Source organism: Rhinopithecus bieti, unplaced genomic scaffold (genome assembly GCF_001698545.2).
Source record: "Rhinopithecus bieti isolate Rb0 unplaced genomic scaffold, ASM169854v2 scaffold_35319, whole genome shotgun sequence".
Classification (NCBI taxonomy): Eukaryota; Metazoa; Chordata; class Mammalia; order Primates; family Cercopithecidae; genus Rhinopithecus; species Rhinopithecus bieti.
This window is the reverse complement of record NW_016815132.1, coordinates 48332-70603: the sequence shown is the minus strand read 5'-3', so window position 1 is coordinate 70603 and position 22272 is coordinate 48332. Positions and strand designations below refer to the sequence as shown.

Below are 22272 nucleotides of genomic sequence, written 5' to 3'. Positions count from 1 at the left end.
TTCATTTTGTTTTGATGTGTGTCATTTAAAACAACATATGTTAATTTTTTTAAGTTATTGGATAACGTTTGGAGCAGAAAATAATATGCAGATAATATATATGTATTGACTTTCGATTGCTGTTATAACAAATTATCACAAATTTAGTGGTTTAAATGATACAAACTTGGCCAGGCACGGTGGCTCACCCCTGTAATCTCAGAACTTTGGGAGGCCGACGCAGGTAGATCACCTGAGGTCGGGAGTTTGAGACCAGCCTGACCAACATAGAGAAACCCCAGCTCTACTAAAAAATACAAAATTAGCCGGGCATGGTGGCACATGCCTGTAATCCCAGCTACTCAGGAGGCTAAGGCAGGAGAATCACTTGAACCCAGGAAGTGGAAGTTGCAGTGAGCCGAGATCGCACCATTGCACTCCAGCCTGGGCAACAAGAGTGAAACTCTGCTCAAAACAAACAAACAAACAAACAAACAAAACCTTATGGTGTTACATTTCTTTAAGTTAGAAGTCTGGTGTAGGTCTCACAGGGCATAGTCAATTATGGTTCTATTCCTTCCGGAGGCTCTAAGGAGAATCCATCTCCTTCCTTTTTGCATCTTCTATGGACAACCTACCTACTTCCTTTGGCTTGTTGGCACCCTTCTCCCATCTTTAAAGCCAACAATGTCGAAATCCCTCTCTTACTCTTCTTCTATTATTTCTCTCTTTCTCTCTCTCTCTTTTACTTACTACAGCCAGGTGAGGGTCTCTATTCTAAAGGCCTCATGATCTGATTAAGCCCACTAGGTTAATTCAAGATAATCTCCATATCTCAAAGTTACAAACCGTAATCACATCTGTAAAAGTACCATTTGCCATGTAAGGTGATATATTCACAAGTTTCGAAACCTAGGATATAAACTTTTTTTTTGGGGGGGGGCACTATTCTACCTACCACAACACACAACACCCTTGCAAATTATGAAGCATAACAACAAGAAGAATATTCCTGAGCCTACCACCCAATGTAAGAATTAAAACTTAAAACCTTTCCGATCTCAATAAATAAATCCATCTTTCATATCCCCAATTTTTTTATCAGAAGTAATCATTGTCTTGAATTTTGTAGTTTAATCCTTTGCTTTAAAAATAATTTAATCACAAATACATCTTTTAACAACATAATGCTCAGTCTTGCTTGGTTTTTGTTATTTGAGCTTTAACATATGATACTGAGCTGGATGCAGTCTTCAAGCACTTGTTTTTTCCTGTTTACTCTGTGTTTCCAAAACATAGTCATTTTGTTCCATGTAGCTATAATTCATTCATTTTTTCTGCTAAATGTCATTAAATTAGGGGCATTATTTTTTCACCAGCCTATCAACCAATGTCTGAGTTTGTGTTACGCAGAATCTAGGAGGAAACAGAAACCACTGTAGGTACTTCAAATAAAAGAAATGTAATATAGGGATTTAATTAAGTAGATAATGGAAGAACTTAGAAGCCAAAAAGGATACAAAATAACCCAACAGCAGGAAACCACTAGAACTGCTAAATCTGGTGAGACAACTGGATAGAGCAGGTGACACTATCAGAATTGAGAAGATAAAACTATCTAATGAGAGCTGGAATCATGGCAAAGTCTGCCTTGCAGGACCTGGAACTATCTAAGCAATGATGGACAGAGGAAGCTACGTCCACAAGGGAGACAGCAGAAAGATAAGAAGAAAAATACACTGGGCTTCCCCTTCTCCCACACTCCAATATTTGGCTACTGTTTCCCATTGGTCAAACATACCAGGAAACCAAAGAGCAAAGGGGCTTAAGAAATATAGTCTTTTGAGACACAGAAAAGACTCGGTAAGGGAAAGGCAATGGGATTAATCTAAATGTAAACAAGCCAGACACAGTGATTTCTCCAGTTATTTATGATAGTAAAAATAAAAATGTGGCTGTGAGCATTCATGTATATGACTCTTGATGCACTTATGCAAGAGTTTCTCTGTAAGTAGATTTGTAGGGTCATAAGATATGTTCATACTCAATTTTAAAAGTTAGTAGCACTCTCCTAAAATTCATTGGAATATTAAGGGACTATAATGCTAGCACTTTGGGAGGCTGAGTTGGGTGAATCACTTGAGCCCAAGAATTTGAAACCCTATCTCTACAAAAAATACAAAAATTGGCTGGGTATGGTGGCATGGTAGTCCCAGCTACTGGGGAGGTTGAGACAGGAGAATCACTTGAGCCTGGGAGGTAGAGGTTGCAGTGAGCAGAAACCATGCCACTGCGCTCCAGTCTGTGTGACAGAGCAAAACTCTGTCTAAATAAATAAATAAAATGTGTGGGAAAAGGCAATAAAAAGTGGGGGGGAACACAAACAGCCAAAACCATCATGAAAAGAACAATGTTGGAGGTCTCACAATTCCTGATTTCAAACTTATCAGAAAGCTACCCTAGACAAAACAGAGTGGCACTGGCATAGAAGCTGACATATAGACCAAAGAGCTTAAAAATAAACTTTTGCATATATGGTTAATTGATTTTTGACATGGTGCCAATATCATTCGATGGGGGAAAAGATAGTCTTTTCAATAAATAGTGTTAGGAAAACTGGATATCCATAACCAAAAGAATGAAGTTAGACCCTTATACCATACAAAAATCAACTTAAAATGGATCAAAGAAATGGATTACAAGGAACTTCTGTGCAACAGAGGACATGATCAACAGAGTGAAAAGGCAACCAAGAGAATAGGAGAAAATATTTGCAAATTATATATTTGATAAATGGTTAATATTCAGAATATATTAAAAGGAAAACTTCTATAGCTCAACAAAAAACAAACAACTCAATTAAAATTGGGCAAAGGACTTAAAGTGACATTTTTCCAAATTGCCAATAAAAAAAGATGCTGAACATCAGTAATTATTAAGGGAATGCAAATCCAAAGCGCAATGTGATACCACCTCATGTCTGTTAGGATAGCTATTATAAAAACAAACAAACAGAAAATAACAAGTGTTGGGAGCATGTGGAGAAATTGGAAATATGAGATCGAGGCACACAACCAGATTTTTCACCATCTTGGATTCCCTGGCAGGAGACATATCCCTGAGTTAACCTGCAGGAAGCATTATAAATACCTGAATGGAGAAATATCCCTGAGGATAGCCAAAGACAAAAGTGGGGATGTAGAAACTCTGCTCTGGAACTCGTCCAAAGGAGATGCCAAATTAAAGTGGCTGTTTAGCATCACAAGGCGGTAGAAGATTCTTCCCACATATCCCCTAGACAAGAACCCCTAGCCAGCCTTCCCACACTGCCAGGGCATAACCTTTTGGACTCCTTCTGCTAGAGAGGGGCAGGGCTCTGAGTTTATTAGAGCCAAGGGGAACCCGGACTTGAAGAGCAGACCTAGAACCAAAAAGGAGACAATGACTTACTGGTAAAGAACCTCTATCCAGGTGAGTATGGGAGGAAAAAAAAGAAAAGAACCTCTAAGCAAACATATCCAACACAAACTCAAAGAAACCAGAGAGAGAAGACTGGAATAAATAACTAATCCTTCAATGCAAATACATAGATGTACATCCACAAGAAACAACAGCAAACAGGGAAACGTTTTTAAGGAAACTCAGTATTCTCCAAGATAGCACAGAAAAGCAATTCAGAAATTTATTAGAGAAAATTAACAAAGGGATTGAAATTTAAAAAGAACACAGAAATCTTAAAACTGAGAGATCCATTTGCTGAACTGAAGAATTTATTAGAAGTTTTCAACAGCAGAATAGGTCAAGCAGAAGAAATAATAAACGAACTCAAAGACAGACTATTGGAAAATACACAGTCAGAGGAGGAAAAAGAAAATAGAATGAAAATAAATGAAGATTGACTATAAGATATAAAAAATTACCTCAAAAGATCAAACTGGAATTACAGCTGTTCAAGAAAAAGTTGTGCAAGAGAAGGGGGTAGAAAGCTCATCAAGAGACATAACAAAACCTTTTCAAATGCGAGAAAGATTAAATATCTAGATATAGGAAGATCAGAGAACACCAAATGAATTTGACCAAAATAAGACTACCCCAAGGTGTATAAAAAGACAAATACTGCATGATTTAATTTTATAAGGTAGTCAAATTCATAGAGAAAGTAGAATGGTGGTTGCCAGGTTCTTGGGAAGAGGGGCATGGCGACTTGTTGTTAATGCATATATAGGGTTTCAGTTTTGCAAGATAAAAGAGTTCTGGAGATTGCTTACAAATTAATTTGAATGTGCATAACATTATTAAACGAAATTCTTAAAATGGTTATGATGGTGAATTTTATTTTATGTATAACTTATAATTTAAAAAATTAAAAATTAATAATAAATGTTTTTTGATAACTTGGGAGTCATAGACCACCGTGAACACACCAGAACTTGTCTGATAATAACTTAGAAATGTTTACTGCTAGTGTCAGGAAATAAATTATTGAGTCACATCTTTAGCAAGATTTTGATTTGTCAATCTTTTTAAATTTTAGCCAATTTAATGAAGAACAAATAGTATTTGCAGAAATCTTAATTTAAATTTCCTGACTACTAATGTGTGAAGCATCTTCCTCTCTGTTTATTAATCATTTTAGTTTTTTGTTCTATGAAATAGGTGTCTTTTTAGAAGGATTGGTGTATTAGTACATTCTCCCACTGTTACAAACACCTGAGACTGGGTAATTTATGAAGAAAATAGGTTTCCTTGGCTCAAGGTTCTGCAGGCAGTATAGGGAGCATAGCAGCTTCTCCTTCTCGGGAGGCCTCAGAGAACTTTTACTTATGGTGGAAGGTAAAACAGGAGGAGAAGCAGGACCAAGAGAGCAGGGGAAAAGGTGCTGCAAACTTTCAAACAACCAGATCGTGTGAGAGCTCACTATACAGTACTAAGGAGGGATGGTATTCATCCATTCATGGGCTCTGCCCCCATGATCCAGTTACCTCCCACCAGGCCTGATCTTCAACATTGGGAGTAACAATTTGACATGAGATTTGGGTGGGGACAGAGACCCAAACCATATCAGTTTGTATCTTTTTTATTGCTATAGGAATTATTTATGTCCAAATGTCAATATATTGTTAAGTGCATCTGTAACAAGTATTTTTTTCTTAGCTTATTTTTATTTACCTTTTGGAGTTTCCTAATTGGAGAGTGTAGCCATCCCTTGGTATTTTGGGAGACTGGCTCCAGGACACCACCTCCCTGCCTCCCTGACAGATACCAAAACTCAAGGATACTAAAGTCTTTTATATAAAATGGTGAAGTATTTGCATAGAGCCTATGCACATCCTCCTGTATATTTTAAATCATCTCTAGATTACTTATAATACCAACACAATGTATATGCTATGTAAATAGTTGTATGATATCTTTTATTTGTATTATTTTTTATTGCCTTTTAAAAATATTTTTGACCCACAGTTGGTTGAATTCGAGGATGCAAACCTGCAAATACAGAATGATTTGGAGTTTTTTTTCCAAATATGGAATGTTGACTGTAGTCTAGTTTATCAATCTTTTATGTTTGGAACCTACTGTAATGTTGAAGCGATCTTCCTCTATTTCAAGATTATATAGATATATTTTTATTCATTTAGTCTAGAGCTTTTAAAGTTTTGGCTTTCTTATTTAAATCTCTAATGATTCCAATGAACAGTGTGAGGTGAGGATCAGATGTCTTTGCTGTTAGCTATGGATAATCAAAATTATACCATTTATAGCACTTACTATTAATTCATTCATTTCTTGTCTACAACTCTACTTCTTTCTTATAGGAAGTCTCTATATAGGTATTGATCTGCTACTGTGCTTGCAGATTCACATGACAGAAATAAAGATTAGTGAACTTGAAGACATAGAAATGATAAAAAATGAAATGTATAGAGAAAAAAAAAAAGCCAACAGTGAGCCATGGGACATCTCCAAGACACCAAATATCATGTAACTAAAGTTCTCAAAAGTGGGGAGGTAGAAACCAAAGAATTTTTGGAAAAAAAGTAGTAAAATACTTTCTGGATTTGATGAAAAGTACAAACCTACAGATTTAAGAATCTCAATGAATGCCAAGCACAAGAAACATAAAGAGAACTATACCAAAGCGTATCATAATCAAATTACCCAACACCACTAAGTGAACAATTCTTTTTTTGTTGTTTTTTTTTTGTGTTTTTGTTTTTGTTTTTTTGTTTTCTGTTTTTTGAGACAGTCTCACTTTGTCACTCAGGCTGGAGCGCAGTGGCACAATCTCGGCTTATTGCAACCTCTGCCACCTGGGTTCAAGCAATTCTCCTGTCTCAGCCTCCTGAGTAGCTGGGACTACAGGGACCCACCACCATGCTCAGCTAATGTTTGCATTTTTAGTAGAGACAGGGTTTCACCATATTGGTCAGACTGGTCTTGAACTCCTGACCTCCTGTGATCCACCTGCCTCAGACTCCCAAAATGCTGGGATTACAGGCATGAGTCACTGCACCCAGCCATCTAGCAATTCTTGAAAGCAACCGGAGAGAATAAAAAATCTTATGTACTGAGGAGTACAGATAAGGACAGCAGATTTATTGATAGTTTAGCATAGTGGCAGGATACAGAGCAGTATACACAAATCCATGTACTCATGTCATATTGCCAACTTATTCCACCATACCTCTCCAGAAATGATTCTTAGATTTAGTCTTTTCCAATTTCTACCTTCCCATTTCATTCTATACTCAAAAACAAAATTCTAGGCACAGCTTCTAACTTGGCACTGAATTACATACTAGAAGTTTAAAAATATATTCATATAAATGTTTCTCCTTATCCTATCTGAACATAATGCTTTTCTCTTTCTTCTCATAAGTTATATATTGTTGAGCACAAAATAATCTTAAGATATTCTTCTAGGGCTCAAAATTTTTGACCGTCCTCTTGCTGGGTATAATTTATCTTATTTTCCACAACCTAAAAACTTTCTTCTCCATTTTCTTGCCAATGTTCTAGTATTATAACTTTTAAATCATTTTCTTTTCTAAGCAGCAAAATTCATTTTTCAAACCAAATTTCACATGAAAAATCTTACTTCAAATTTATACAAGGAAAGTAGGAAAATAGAAAATGGAGCTGCTTTGGCTGACATGGGTTCCAGGGGAACGTGTCTGTTTAGTCTTCTGCACCTTCCGTCCATGGCCCCTGAGACAGTTCCACAGACCCTCTAGGAACCTTCCAAACTCAGCGTGAAAACTGGAGTAATGAGCTCAAATCTGTATATCCATGCTGCACCAGCCTAGACAAAAAGAATAAGGTCACAAATATTTTTCTCAAAGAGTACATTTATTTGGCTTCACTGTCACCAGCCATGTGAAAACTCCATTCTACACTCAAATTCTAGCCAAATGGTTCTGAAGTTTGTGAGATATCAGTGCACATATGCTTTCCAACTCCTCTTGGTCACCATTAAGCTCGTATAATTTTTCCTGCATTCTTTTCCAACTTACTGTGATACCCCCGTTGATGCTTGTTGTTTGTTTGTTTGCTTTTGTATTTGAAGAGGTCCTTAATGCTGGTAATATATAGATAGTGTGGACATCTACACCAAAGACATCATCTTCTATTACCATCTTAACCCCTGACACCATACAAAAGCTCCTAGAACCAGTAACCCACACATTCATCCTCCATGATCATTGGTGATTTCAGACGAACAACTCTTTCAGGTATTGATACTTTTTAAATTTGAAAGACCTCTGTCATTGGTTGGAACAGAAAGATTACTTGAGTGGCAGAGTGTACCGAGAATCTACTAAGAATCTTTACTAAGATTCAGGGAATTTTGGTCCAAGACTGACCCATTATCCTTGAATAATACCTTGAACAAGCCTCTTGGCTCTCCCATTCTCCAGGACCATGTCATTGCTCCTAAAACTGGAATGCATGTAGTGGTGGCGGAAATGTGCAAGGAGGTACTTGGAGCCATGGAATAAGCATGTCCATTATCTTGATACATCAGTTTCCCATAATACTTGTCAATTATTTCATAGTAAATATGTTAAAATATTAAATGTCTTAGTTTGTGCTGCTAAAACAAATTAATGGCAGACTGAGTGGCTTAAATAACAAGCATTTATTTCTCACAGTTCTGAAGGCTAAAATTCTGAAGTCAGGGTGCCAGCATAGTTAGGCTCTGGTGAGAGATCTCTTCTAGGTTACAGACTTCTGACTTGTTGTATTCTCACATTGTGGAAAGAGGGCAATCTAGCCCACTGATCTGTTGTTAGAGGGAAACTAATCCCATTCATAAGAGCTCGAGTCTCATAGCCTAATTACCTCACCAAGGCCCTACTTCAAAATACTGTTACATTAAGGATTAGATTTCAATACATGAATTTTAGGGGAACACAAATATTCAGCTGATAACATTAACTAATATTTTTTAAAATGTGTAAAATTTGGGATATTTTAAAGACTTCAAGGAAATTTTGTAGTGCAGCTATGCTCTCCAAACATTCTTAGCTAATGACCTCACTTCTTCACCCAGTTCAGCCTTTTGGGATATTATGGTGAGTTTTTCATAGGAGAATCTTTGGTTCTTTGTGCAGAGACTCCATGAATTTTAGACATACCTGAATTCTAATGTGAGCCCAGCTTAGGCTCAAGCTGAGACTCCCCCATTTACATATTTCATTTCACACCTAAGTTTATTTTTTTCATAATGAAAGCCAACACACATCATTTCATTACATATTTGTTTAACTGTGTAACTGCTTTCCTAATTAAGCTATAATGGATGGGATAATCCCATAAAACAACTTTATTCTTTTTGTCCACTGTCCTCCAAGCTCTTTTTATGGGCAGCCTTGTTCCCTTCTGTTCCATGAAATCTTGAACTTGTCCTAAAACTTCTTGGTCCCTTTTAGTTACAAGAATAATATTATTTCAAAAATTATTATTCCTATTTTATGGATGAGGAAACTAAAACACTAAAAGATTAGGTAATTTACTTGAGGTCAAGTGAGTGACAAGAGACTAGAGCCAGAAATTTTGTGTCGAGTCAGTGCCTCTCAATGAATGAATGAGTAAACAGACTAAAGGAAGGGAGACCTTGAAGGCTTATAAGACTGTTTTAGTAATCAAAGCGAGAAACAATAAGGGCCAGAACTAAGGCTATGTCACTGTGGATGGCAAGGAGGAGACAGATTAAACTCATTAAGGAGGTAAGAGCAATAGAATCTAGTGACAGACTGAATGTGAGAGCTCACATTTGGCAGCAGGCCTGACTTTCTCTAGCATTCGTACCTCAGCCTTTGAATGTGAATTTTGCTGGGATTACTACTTCATCTGTTATCTCATGTTATCCTATGGATAATTATTTAGCTCTGATCCTTTCTACAATAGTAATCAACCCTGCTTAAGCCAATTATCTCAATTCTTGCTGAGCAACTTTGGCCTTCTTGAAAACACCATATTTCAGTTATTACCTAGAGCACCAGTAAACTACTCTAATAAGATGAGAAAATTTGCCACATAATGAAGTTTTGTTTTCATCTTTGAAGTTAGGGCAAAAACAAGCTACACTAAGTATATTCATAAACTATCATAAAACTAGCATAAAATTTGAGAATATGAGTATTGTCATGTTTGGTAAGGTCATCTAACAATATAAATTTAAAAACCCACAAATATCTTCATGCGTGATATGGTTTGGCTGTATTCCCACTCAAATCTCATCTTGTAATTCCCATAATCCCCATGTGTTGGGGGAGGAACCCCACAATTATTTCAATTAGAGATAATTGAATCGTGGGGGCGGTTTTCCCCATCCTATTCTTGTGATAGTGAGTTAGCTCTCATGAGAGCTGATGGTTTTATATGGGGCTTCCTCCTTCACTGGGCACTCATTCTTCTTCCTGCTGCCATGTGAAGAAGGATGTTTTTGTTTCCCCTTCTGCCATGATTGTAAGTTTCCTAAGATCAGTTCCTGCTTCAACCTACAGGAAGCATGCAAGTGCCTGAAGGGAGAAATACTCCTGAGGACAGCCAGACACAAACGAAGAAGGCAGCGCTACCATCCCTAGCCCTGGATACTCTGCTGTGCAACTTGGCCAAAGGAGATGCCAAATCAGAGTGACTGTTCATTAGTATCATGCTGTAAGAAGTACCATCCACAGGTTCCCTCCTTATGAATCCTCACTAGCCAATCCCTAGGATATCACTTTTGGGACCTCCTCAGGTTCTCCTAATCCTTTTCTAGAGCTAGGGCAAACCTGAGCTTCAGACACATTCTAGTGCCAAATAGGAGAAAGTGACCTAGTGGAAAAGCAAATAAGAAATTGAACAGGTAAATTTCAAAAACTGTCTATGCAAACATTCCCAATAAACACCAAAACAAGCTGAGAGACAGGACTAGCTGGATTTCCTAGGCCAACTAATAATTCCTAAGCCTGGCTGGGGAAGGTGAAGGCACCTATCTTTAAACATGGGGCTTATAATTCAGCTTGCACCCAACCAATCAGGTAGTAAAGAGGACTCACTAAAATACGAATTAGGCTAAAGCAGGAGGTAAAGAAATAGTCAAATCATATATTGCCTGAGAGCACAGAGGGAAGGACAATGATAGGGATATAAAGCCAGGCATTCGAGCAGGGAGTGGCAACCCCCTTGGGGTCCTCTCCCATTGGATGGGAGCTCTGTTTTCACTCTATTAAATCTTGCTCCTGCACACTCTTCTGGCCCATGTTTGTTATGGCTGAAGCTGAGCTTTTGCTCACCATCCACCACTGCTGTTTGCTGCCCTCCCAGACTCTGTTGACTTCCACACCTCCTGATCCGGCAGGGTGTCTACTGTGCTCCTGATCCAGCGAGGCGCCCATTGCCACTCCTGATTGGACTAAAGGCTCGTCATTGTTCCTGCATGGCTAAGTGCCCAGGTTCCTCCTAATTGAGCTGAACACTGGTCACCGGGTTCCATGGTTCTCTACCATGACCCATGGCTTCTAATAGAGCTATAACACTCACCGTATGGCCCAAGGTTCCATTCCTTGGAATCCGTGAGGCCAAGAGCCCCAGGTCAGAGGACAAAAGGCTTGCTGCCATTTTGGGAGTGGCCCACCCCCATCTTGGGTGCTGCCTGCCACATCTTGGGAGCTCTGAGAACAAAGACCCACCTGTAACAAAGCCAGATAGAGAAGACTGGAATAATTGATCCTTCAATGCGAAGACATAGATGTACATCCAAAAGAAATAATAGCAAAGGAGGAGCCATGACCAACCCAAACAGACAATGCAAGGAACCATTGTCTAACCCTAACAAGACAGAAATATGTCAACTTTTTTTTGAAAGATAAGGCTGAATTTACTTATTTAATTTTTCTTAAAATAAAAGACAGTGTGTGTGTGTGTGTGTCTGTATGTATATATATATATATAATTTATGTATAAAATTTACCATTTTGAAGTGTAAAGCTCCTTGGTAATAAATATATTTATATTCTTTTCCCCCCCTCTCCTATTTCCCTCATTCTCACTGCTATTCTTGGTCTCCAGTAACCATCATTCTATATCTTCATGATATCCACTTTTTTTAGCTCCCACATAAGAGTAAGAACATGCCCTATTTATCTGTGCTTGGCTTATTTCTCTTAACATGACCTCAAGTTCCATCCATGTTGCTGCAAATGGCAGGCTTTCATACGTCTTATGATTGAATAATATTTCATTGTGTATATGTACCACATTTTCTTTATCCATTCCTCCATTTATGGGCACTTAAACTGATTCTATATTTTGCCTATTGTGAATAGTGCTGCAATAAAAATGGGAATGCAGATATCTTCTTGATACATTGATTTTTTAAATATATATACCCAGTAGTGAAATCAAATGGTAGTTCTATTTTTAATTTTGGAGAACCTCTGTACAATCTTCTGTACTGGCTGTACTAATTCCCACCAACTGTGTATGAGAATTCCCTTTTCTCCACATCCTTGTCAGCATCTGTTATTATCTATCTTTTTGATACAAGCCATTTTAACTGGGATGAGATGATATCTCATTGTGGTTGTAATTTGCATTTATCTGATATATAGTGATGTTTACCATTACTTTAATATAGCTGTTACTCATTTGTATATTTGCTTTTGAGAAGTGTCTATTCAGATCTTTTGTCCATTTTAAATTGAGTTTTAATTCTTTTCCTATTGAGTTGTTTGAGCTTTTTATATACTCTAGTTACTAATTCCTAATCAGATAAATAGTTTGCAATTGTTTTTTCCCATTCCGGGTTGTTTCTTCACTCCGTTGATTATTTCCTTTGCTATTCAGAAGTTTTATAACTTGATGTAATCCCAGTTGTCTATTTTTGCTTTGGTTGCCTGTGCTTTAGAGGTTACACAAGAACTCTTTGTCCTGATCATTGTCTTGAAGTATTTCCTCAGAGTTTTCATCTAGTAATTCTTGGTTTTAGGTCTTAGATTCAAGTCTTTCATTCATTTTGATTTAATTTTTGTGTATGGTAAGAGATAGGGGTCTAGCTTCATTCTTCTGCATATAGTTATGCAATTTTCTCAGCACCACCTATTGAAAAGGCTGGCCTTTCCCCATTTGAAGTTCTTGATGCCTTTGCTGAAGATGAACTGGCTGCAAATGCATGGATATATTTCCAGATTATTATTCTGTTTTATTTATCTCTGTGTCCCTTTTTATGCCAGTACCATACTGTTTTGGTTACTATAGCTTTGTAATAGATTTGAAGTCAGGTAGTGTGATGTCTCCGGCTTTGTTCTTTTTGTTCAGGATTGCTTTGGCTATTTAGGATCTTTTGCAGTTCCACATAAATTTCAGATTTTTAAAAAATTTCTGTGAAGCATGTCATTGGAATTTTGATGGGATTGCAGTGAATCTGGAAATTGCTTGGGGTAGCATTGTCATTTTAACAATATTAAGTTTTCCAATCCATGAGCGGAGAATATTTTTCCAGTTTTTTGGTGCTTTCTTCTATTTCTTTCAGCAGAGTTTTATAGTTTTCCTTATGTAAGTCTTTCACATCTTCGCTTACATTGATTCCCAGGTATTACATATTCTTTGTAGCTTTAAATGAGATTGCCTTCTTGATTTCATTTTTGGCTAGATCAGTCTTGGTGTATAGAAACACTACTAATTTTTGTACATTGATTTTGTATCCTGCAACTTTACTAAATTCCTGTATGAGTTATAACAGTTTTTTTTTTTTTTTTTTTTTTGGGTAGAGTCTTTAGGTTTTTCTACATATAAGATCATGTCATCTCTTAACAAAGCTAATTTGACCTCCATCTTTCCAATTTGGGTTTTCCTTCATTTCTTTTTCTTATCTAATTGCTCTGTCCAGGAGTTCCAGGATTATATTGAATAACAGCAAAATAGTAGTGAAAGTGGGCATTCTTGTCTTGGTCTAGCCTTTAGAGGAAAGGCCTTCAATTCTTCCCTGTTAAGTGTGATGTTAGCTATGGGTTTGTCATAGATTGCTTTTATTATTTTCAGGTATGCTTCTTCTATGCCCAGTTTGTTGAGGGTTTTTATCATAAAGGAATGTTGAATTTTATCAAATGCCTTTACCTTTATGATATCTATTGAAATAATTATATGATTCTTGTTCTTGATTCTGTTAACGTGGTGTATAACATGCATTGATTTGCATATGTTGAACCATCCTGTATATCTGGAATGAATTCTACTTGACAATGGTGAATGATGTTTTTAATGTATTGCTGCATTTGGCTTGCTAGTATTTTACTGAGGATTTTTACATCTATGTTCATCAGTGATATTGGCCTCTAGCTTCTTTTTTTTTTAAAAAAATATGTCCTTGTCTGGTTTTGGTATCACAGTAACACTGGCCTTGTATAATGAGTTTGTAAGTATTCCCTCCCTCCTCTTTAATCGTTTTGAAGTATTTGAATAGAATTGGTATTAGTTCTTTAAATGTTTGGTAGAACTTAGCAGTGAAGTTGTCAGGCCCTGAGCTTTTCTTTGATGGGAGACCTTTTATTATGGCTTTGATTTAATAACTTATTATTGGTTTATTGAGGTTCTCTATTTATCGATGGTTCAATATTGGTAGGTTGCATGTGTCCAGGAATTTATTTATTTCTTCTATATTTTCCAATTTATTGGCATGTAAGAGTTCCTAATTGTTTCTAATGATTCTTAGTATTTCTGAGGTCTCAGTTGTCATGTCTCCTTTTTTGTTCCTACTTTTATTTATTTGGGTCTTCTCTGTTTTTTTCTTATGCTGGCTAAAGATGATTTGGAGCTCCTTTATATGCTATTTGCTTCTTTTCTCTTGCTACCTTTACAATTTTATATTTGTGCTTGATCTTTGACAGTTTGATTATTAAATACCTTCACTAGTCTTATTTGACTAATGTAATGCTCTGAGGCCTTCCTGTACCTGAATATTTATATCTTTCTCATGTTTTGGAAAGTATTCTCTTATTATTTCTTTGAATAAGCTTTCTACCCTTGCTCCTGCTCTGCTCTCTCCTGAACATCAGTAATTTTTAGATTTTATCTTTGAGGTAATTTTCTATATCTTCTAAGTGGCCTTCTCTCATTTTTGTTCTTTTTTCTTTTCTCTCTTCCATGTATTTTTTAACAGTCAGTCTTTGAGCTCACTGATTCTCTTCTCTGCTTGACCTATTCCGCGGTTGAGATCCTCTAAAGAGTTTCTTAGTTCAGCAAATGTAGTTCTCAGTTACAAGATTTCTGTTTATGATTATTTCAATTTCCTTGTTAAATTTCTCTGATGAATATCTGAATTGCTTTTCTGTGTTATCTTAGAGATAACGAAATTTCCTTAAAACAGCTGTTTTGAATTCTTGGTCAGAGAGTTCACAAATCGCCATCTCAGGAGGGTCAGTTGCTGGAACTTTGCTTTGTCTAGCAGGTTATGGTTCCATGTTTGCTGTTGTTTCTTGTGGGTATACATCTACGTATTTGTATTGAATAATTAGTTATTTATTCCAGCTTTTTCTGTCTGATTTGGTTTGGTTTTTATTGAATACGATTGCTTAATGAATCTTCACTGCTAGCTTGCTGCCTTGTTTTCGGCTCTAGGTGGCGCGGTAAGCCTATGTTTACTTTGACTTTAGTAAATGGCCAGAGCACTGCCTGTCCCATAAGGAGGAGGTCCAAAAGGATTACCCTAGCACTGTGGGAAGGCCGGCCGCGGGTGTGTGCCCGGGGGACCTGTGGAACATACTTGCTACATGATTTCTACTAATTTGGCATCTCCTTTGGTCAAGTTACAAGGAGTTTTTACGGCTGAGGATGGTAGTCCTGGCTTCCCTATTTGTCTCTGCCAGCCGTCACGGACATTTCTCCCTCCAGGTAGTCACAATGCTACCTGTGGTTTAAGGCAAAGGCAGGTCTCCTGGCAGAAAACCAAAGAAGATGGTAAAGCTGATTGACAATCTCAATTTCACATTTTTCAGTGCAGAAACCATGAGTTGAGGGCAGATTTTTCATGCTGCTGATGCGTGGCGGAATGCAGGGAAGAGGCATCATGGCTGTATAATCTGGTTCTCCTACCATCTGCTCAGAAATTTTCCACTTCTCTGTAGCTACAGGTACTGTCTCATCCTCATACAGGATCTCTGGGTTGCTGCTGGTGAAGATCTTGCTGCTGGGTATTTCTTTTTGGTTTCTGGTGTAGGGAAGAGAAGCAAGCTTGCTTCTATGCTGCCAATTGGGATTAGAAAACCAATATGTGAACTTTATAACTAAGAATTCAAAATAGCAATTTTAAGAAAACTCAGTGACCTACAAGATAACTTAGAAAAACAATTCAGATACTTATCAGATAAATTTAACAAGAAAATTGAAATAATAATTTAAAAATGAAACAGAAATCTTGGAACCGAGAACCACACTTGCTGAATTGAAACACTCTTCAGAGGATCTCAGTAGCAGAATGGGTTAGCGAAAAGAATCAGTGAGCTCAAAGACTGGCTATTAAGAAAATAGAGTTCAAAGACAGAAAAGAAAAAAAAAAAAAAAAAAAAAAAAAAAAAAAAACAATGAAAAGAAAAGAAGGCCACCTATAAGATATAGAAAATAACCTCAAAAGACCAAATCTAAAAATTATTGGAGTTAAAGGGGGGGGCTGAGCAAGAGCAAGGGAAGAAAAGCTTATCCTAAGAAATAATAACAGAGCACTTTCCAAAACTCATGAAAGACAGAAATATCTAGATATAGAACGGTCAGGGAACACCAAACAGATTCAACCCAAATAACACTAATCAAGGCATACAATAATTGAACTTTCAAATATCAAAGACAAAGAGAAGATCTGAAAGCAGCAAAAGAGTAAAATAACAAAGCAACTCCAGTTCACCTGGCAACAGACTTCACAATGGAAACCATGTAGGCCAGAAAGAAATAGGACAGTATCAGCAAAGAGAAATTGTCTTTCACAGACAAAAGCTAAGAGAATTCACCCCTACTAGACCCATCTTGCAAGAAATGCTAAAGGGAATTCTTCAACCTGAAATTTTAAAATGCTAACATATTAGTATACTAATTAAAAGAAAACATTTCAAGGTATAAAATCCACCGGTAAAATTAAGTATGAATACAACCCCAGAATATGCCAATGATTTAAGTGTGGTGTGCAACCCAATCATAACTCTAGTATGAAGCTTATAAAGACAAATCTATCAAAAACAATAATAGTGACAACCTGTTCAAAATAGATATTTTTTAAATATGTAAACTGATAAAATAAAAATTCAAAGTGTTTGTGAGGGTGTGGAGTTAAAGTGTAGAGCATTTTTTTTTTAATTATTATTATACTTTAAGTTCTGAGATACATGTGCAGAATGTGCAGGTTTGTTACATAGGTATACATGTGCCATGGTGGTTTGCTGCACCCATCAACCTGTCATCTTTATTAGGTATTTCTCCTAATGCTATCCCTCCCTTAGCCCCCCAGCCTCTGACAGGCCCCAGTGTGTGATGTTCCTCTCCCTGTGTCCATGTGTTCTCATTGTTCAACTTCCACTTACAAGTGAGAACATGTGGTGTATGGTTTTCTGTTCTTGTGTTAGTTTGCTGAGAATGATGGTTTCCAGCTTCACCCATGTCCCTGCAAAGGATGTGAACTCATCTTTTTTATGGCTGCATAGTATTCCATTGTGTATATGTGCCACATTTTCTTTATGCAGTCTATCACTGATGGGCATTTGGGTTGGTTCGAAGTCTTTGCTATTGCTATAGTGCTGCAAGAAACATACCTGTGCATGTGTCATTAGAGTAGAATGATTTATAATTCTTTAGGTATATATCCAGTAATGAGATTGCTGGGTCAAATAGTATTTCTGGTTCTAGATCCTTGAGGAATCACCACATTGTCTTCCATAATGGTTGAACTAATTTACTCTTCCACCAACAATGTAAAAGCATCCCTGTTTCTCCACATCCTCTCCAGCATCTGTTGTTTCCTGACTTTTTAATGATTGCCATTCTAACTGGTGTGAGATGGTATCTTACTGTGATTTTGATTTACATTTCTCTAATGACCAGTGATAATGAACTTTTTTCTTATATATATTTTTTGGCTGACTAAATATCTTCTTTTAAGAAGTGCCTGTTCATGTCTTTCACCCACTTTTTGATGGGGTTGTTTTTCTTGTAAATTTGTTTAAGTTCTTTGTAGATTCTGGATATTAGCCCCTTTGTCAGATGGATAGATTGCAAAATTTTTCTTTCGTTCTGTAGGTTGCCTGTTCACTCTGATGATAGAGTCTTTTCCTGTGCAGAAGCTCCTTAGTTTAAGTAGATCCCATTTGTCAATTTTGGCTTTTGTTGCCATTGCTTTTGGTGTTTTAGTCATGAAGACTTTGCCCATGCCTATGTCCTGAATGGTACTGCCTAGGTTTTCTTCTTGGATACTTACAGTTTTAGACCTTATGTTTAAGTATTTAATCCATCTTGAGTAATTTTTGTTTAAGGTATAAGGAAGGGGTCCAGTTTCAGTTTTCTGCGTATGGCTAACCACTTTTCCTAACACCACTTATTAAATAAGGAATCCTTTCACTATTGCTTATTTTTATCGTTTGTCAAAGATCAGATGGTTGTAGATGAGTGGTGTTATTTCTGAGGCCTGTATTCTGTTCTATTGGTCTATATATCTGTTTTGTTACCAGTACCATGCTGTTTTGATTACTGTGGCCTTATAGTATAGTTTGAAGTCTGGTAGCATGATGCCTCCCACATTTTTCTGTTTGTTTAGGATTGTCTTGGCTATATGGGCTCTTTTCTGTTTCCACATGAAATTTAAAGTAGTTTTTTCTAATTCTGTGAAGAAAGTCAATGGTAGCTTGATGGGGATAGCATTGAATCTATAAATTACTTTGGGCAGTATGGCCTTTTTCACAATATTGATTCTTCCTATCCATGACCATAGAATGTTTTTCCGTTTGTTTGTGTCCTGTCTTATTTCCTTGAGCAGTGGATTCTAGTTCTCCTTGAAGGGTCCTTTACATCCCTTTTAAGTTGTATTCCTAGGTATTTTATTCTCTTTGTAGCAATTGTGAATGGGAGTTCACTCATGATTTGGCTCTTTGTTTGTCTATTATTGGTGTATAGGAATGCTTGTGATTTTTGCAGATTGGTTTTGTATCCTGAGACTTTGCTGGAGTTGCTGATAAAGCTTAAGGGGATTTTGGGCTGATATGATGGGTTTTTCTAAATATGCAATCATGTCTTCTGCAAATAGAGATAATTTGACTTCCTCTCTTCCTATTTGAATACCTTTATTTCTTTCTCTTGCCTGCTTGCCCTGACCAGAACTTCCAATACTGTGTTGAATAGGGGTGGTGAGAGAGGGCATCCTTGTCTTGTGCCGGTTTTCAAAGGGAATGCTTCCAGTTTTTGCCCAATCAGTATGATATTGGCTGTGAGTTTGTCATAAATAGCTCTTATTGTTTTTAAATTTGTTCCATCAATACCTAGTTTATTGAGAGTTTTTAGCAGGAAGGGGTGTAGAATTTTATCAAAGGCCTTTTCTGCATCTATTGAGAAAATCATATGGTTTTTGTCATTGGTTCTGTTTATGTGATGAATTACGTTTATTGTTTTGCATATGTTGAACCAGCCTTGCATCTCAGGAATGAAGCGGATATGATCATGATGGATAAGCTTTTTCATGTGCTGCTGGATTAGGTTTGCCAGTATTTTATTGAGGATTTTTGCATCAATGTTAATCAGGGATATTGGCCTGAAGTTTTCTCTTTTGTTGTTGTTGTTGTGTCTCTGCCAGGTTTTGGTATCAGGGTGATGCTGACCTCATAAAATGAGTTAGGGAGGAGTCTCTTTTTTTCTATTGTTTGGAATAGTTTCAGAAGGCATGGTACCAGCTCCTCTTTGTACCTCTGGTAGAATTCAGCTGTGAATTTGTCTGGTCTTGGGCTTTTCTTGGCTGGTAGGCTATTAATTACTGCCTCAATTTCAGAACTTATTATTGGTCTATTCAGGGATTTGACTTCTTCCTGGGTTAGTATTGGGAGGGTGTATGTGTTCAGGAATGTATCCATTTCTACTAGATTTTCTATTTTATTTGTGTAAAGGTGTTTATAGTATTCTCTAATGGTAGTTTGTATTTCTGTGAGATCAGTGGTGATATCCCCTTTGTCATTTTTTATTGTGTCTATTTGATTCTTCTTTCTTCTTTATTAGTTGGGATAGTGGGCTATCTATTTTGTTAATCTTTTCAAAAAGCAGCTCCTGGATTCATTGATTTTTTTGAAGGGTTTTTCGTGTCTCTATCTCCTTCAGCTCTATTCTGATTTTAGTTATTTCTTGTCTTCTGCTAACTTTTGAATTTGTTTGTTGTTGCTTCTCTAGTCCTTTTAATTGTAACACTAGGGTGTCGATTTTAGATCTTTCCCACTTTCTCCTGTGGGCATTTAGTGCTATAAATTTTCCACAAAACACTTCTTTAGCTGTGTCCCAGAGATTCTGGTATGTTGTGTCTTTCTTCTCATTGGTTTTAAATAACTTATTTATTTATGCCTTTATTTTGTTTAGTCATTCAGGAGCAGGTTGTTCAGTTTCCATGTAGTTGTGTGGTTTTGAGTGAGTTTCTTAATCCTGAGTTCTAATTTGATTGCACTGTGGTCCTAGAGTCTGTTTGTTACGATTACCGTTCTTTTGCATTTGCTGAGGATTGTTTTACTTCCAATTATGTGGTCAATTTTAGAATAAGTATGATGTGGGGCTGAGAAGAATGTATATTCTGTTGATTTGGGGTGGGGGGTTCTGTAGATGTCTATTAGGTCTGCTTGATCCACAGCTGAGTTCAAGTCCTGAATATCCTTGTGAGCAGTTTTGTTTTTTAGTTTTCTCTTTTATTTCTATCTTATTGTGCTCTTAGTTGTCATCTCCTTAAAATAACTTGTTATGTTTTAAAGATGTTTGTTGTAAGCCTCAAGGTAACCACAATGCAAAAACCTATAATAGTACAGTAAAAATAAAAATCAATGAATTAAAAGCTTACTATCAGAGATAATCACTTAACCATGAAGGAAGATGGTAATAAAGGAAGAGTCTGAGAACAACCAGAAAATAAGAAACAAATTGTCAGTAGTAAGTCCTTACTTGTCAATAATAGGACTGAATACAAACAGTTTCAATTCTCCAATTAAACGTTGTAGAGGTGCTGAATGGGTAAAGAAACAAGACCCAAGTACATGCTGCCTTCAAGAATGACAAGCAATTTAGAGATTCAATGCAATCCCTGTCAAAATTCTGACTTTCTTCACACACACACACACAAAATTCTCAAAATTTATATAGAACCACACACTAAAAAGTTCCCTGAATAGCCCAAGCAATCCTGAGTAAAAAAAAAAAAAAAAAAAAAAAAAAACACACACACACACAAAGCTGGAAGCATCATACTATCCAACTTTAAAACATACTACAAAAGTATGGTAACCAAATTAGCATGGCTAGTAGAAAAACAGACATGTACACTTGTGGAATAGAATAGAGAACCCAGATATCAGTAAACACATTTAAAGATAGGTCAGTTTTTACAAAGACACCAAGAACAGACAATGGGGGAAGGGCAGTCTCTTTAATAAATGGTGCTGGGAAAACCGGACAACCATATGCATAAGAGTGAAATTAGACTCCTATGTTTCAGTGTATACAAAAATTTAATCAAAATGAATTAAAGACTTAAATATAATACCTGAAACTATGAAGCTACTAGAAGAAAACATTGGGGAAACATTCCAGGACATGGGTCTGGGCAAAGCACGGGCAACAAGAACAAAAATTGACAATTGAGATTACATCAAGCTAAAAAGCTTCTGTACAGCAAGGAAAACAATCACCAAAGTAAAGGGACAGCTCAGAATGGGAGAAAATTTTTACAAACTATCCATTTCACAAGTGTTAGTAACTAGAATATATAAGGAGCTCCAACAATTCAATAGTGTAAAACAAATTAATCTGATTTTAAAATGGACAACAAATCTGAACAGACATTTATCAGATGAAGGCATACAAATGGCCAACAGTTATATGAAAATATGCTCAACATCACTAGTCACAAGAGAAATGCAAATCCAAAACACAATGAGATATCATCTAACCCCACTTACAATGGCATTTATCAAAATGACAGGTAATAACAGATGCTGGTGAGGATGGAGAGAAAGGGGAACCCTCATACATGTTGGTGGGAATGTAAATTAAAATTACCACTATGAAAAATGGTATGGAGTTTCTCCAAAAACTAAAAATAGAACTACACATGACCCAGGAATTAACTACTGGGTATATATCCAAAAGAAATAAAACTGATATGTCAAAGAGATATCTGCACTCCCATGTTTATTGTAGAATTATTCACAATAGCCAAAATATGTAATAAACCGAAGTGTCCATCAATGGACGAGTGTATAAAGAAACTGTGGTATGTATACATAATGGAATATTATTCAACCACAACAACTAATGCAATCCTGTCATTTGCAGCAACATAGATGGAACTGGAGGTCATCATGCTATGTGAAATAAGCCAAGCACAGAGAGACAAACATGGCCTATTTTCACTCATATGTGGTAGACACAAAAGTAGATATCATGAAGATAGAGAGTAGATTGGTGGTTACCAAGGCCAAGAATTGTTGAGAGTGAGGAGGAAGAACAGAGATTGAATAGTGGTTAAAAGTATACAGTTAATTGAAAGAAATAAGACATTGTGTTCCGTAGTTCAGTAGGGTGAGTCAATCT

At 36.6% G+C, this 22272-nt stretch overlaps 1 protein-coding gene across 6 annotated transcripts in view; it reads right to left on the bottom strand.

Moving 5' to 3' along the window:
• The window catches only part of MTHFD2L (methylenetetrahydrofolate dehydrogenase (NADP+ dependent) 2 like), a 181155-nt gene that overhangs the window by 154461 nt on the left and 4422 nt on the right, over positions 1-22272 (bottom strand). For 3 of the 6 annotated variants that reach the window (XM_017852961.1, XM_017852963.1, XM_017852966.1), the window contains one exon: positions 11011-11159. The exons of 1 other annotated variant lie outside the window; for it this stretch is intronic. The gene's annotated coding sequence lies outside the window, so the exon portion shown is untranslated. Of the gene's footprint in view, positions 1-11010; positions 11160-15558; positions 15709-22272 lie in introns of all 6 variants that reach the window. 2 more of the 6 variants (XM_017852962.1, XM_017852965.1) reach the window with 1 other exon arrangement.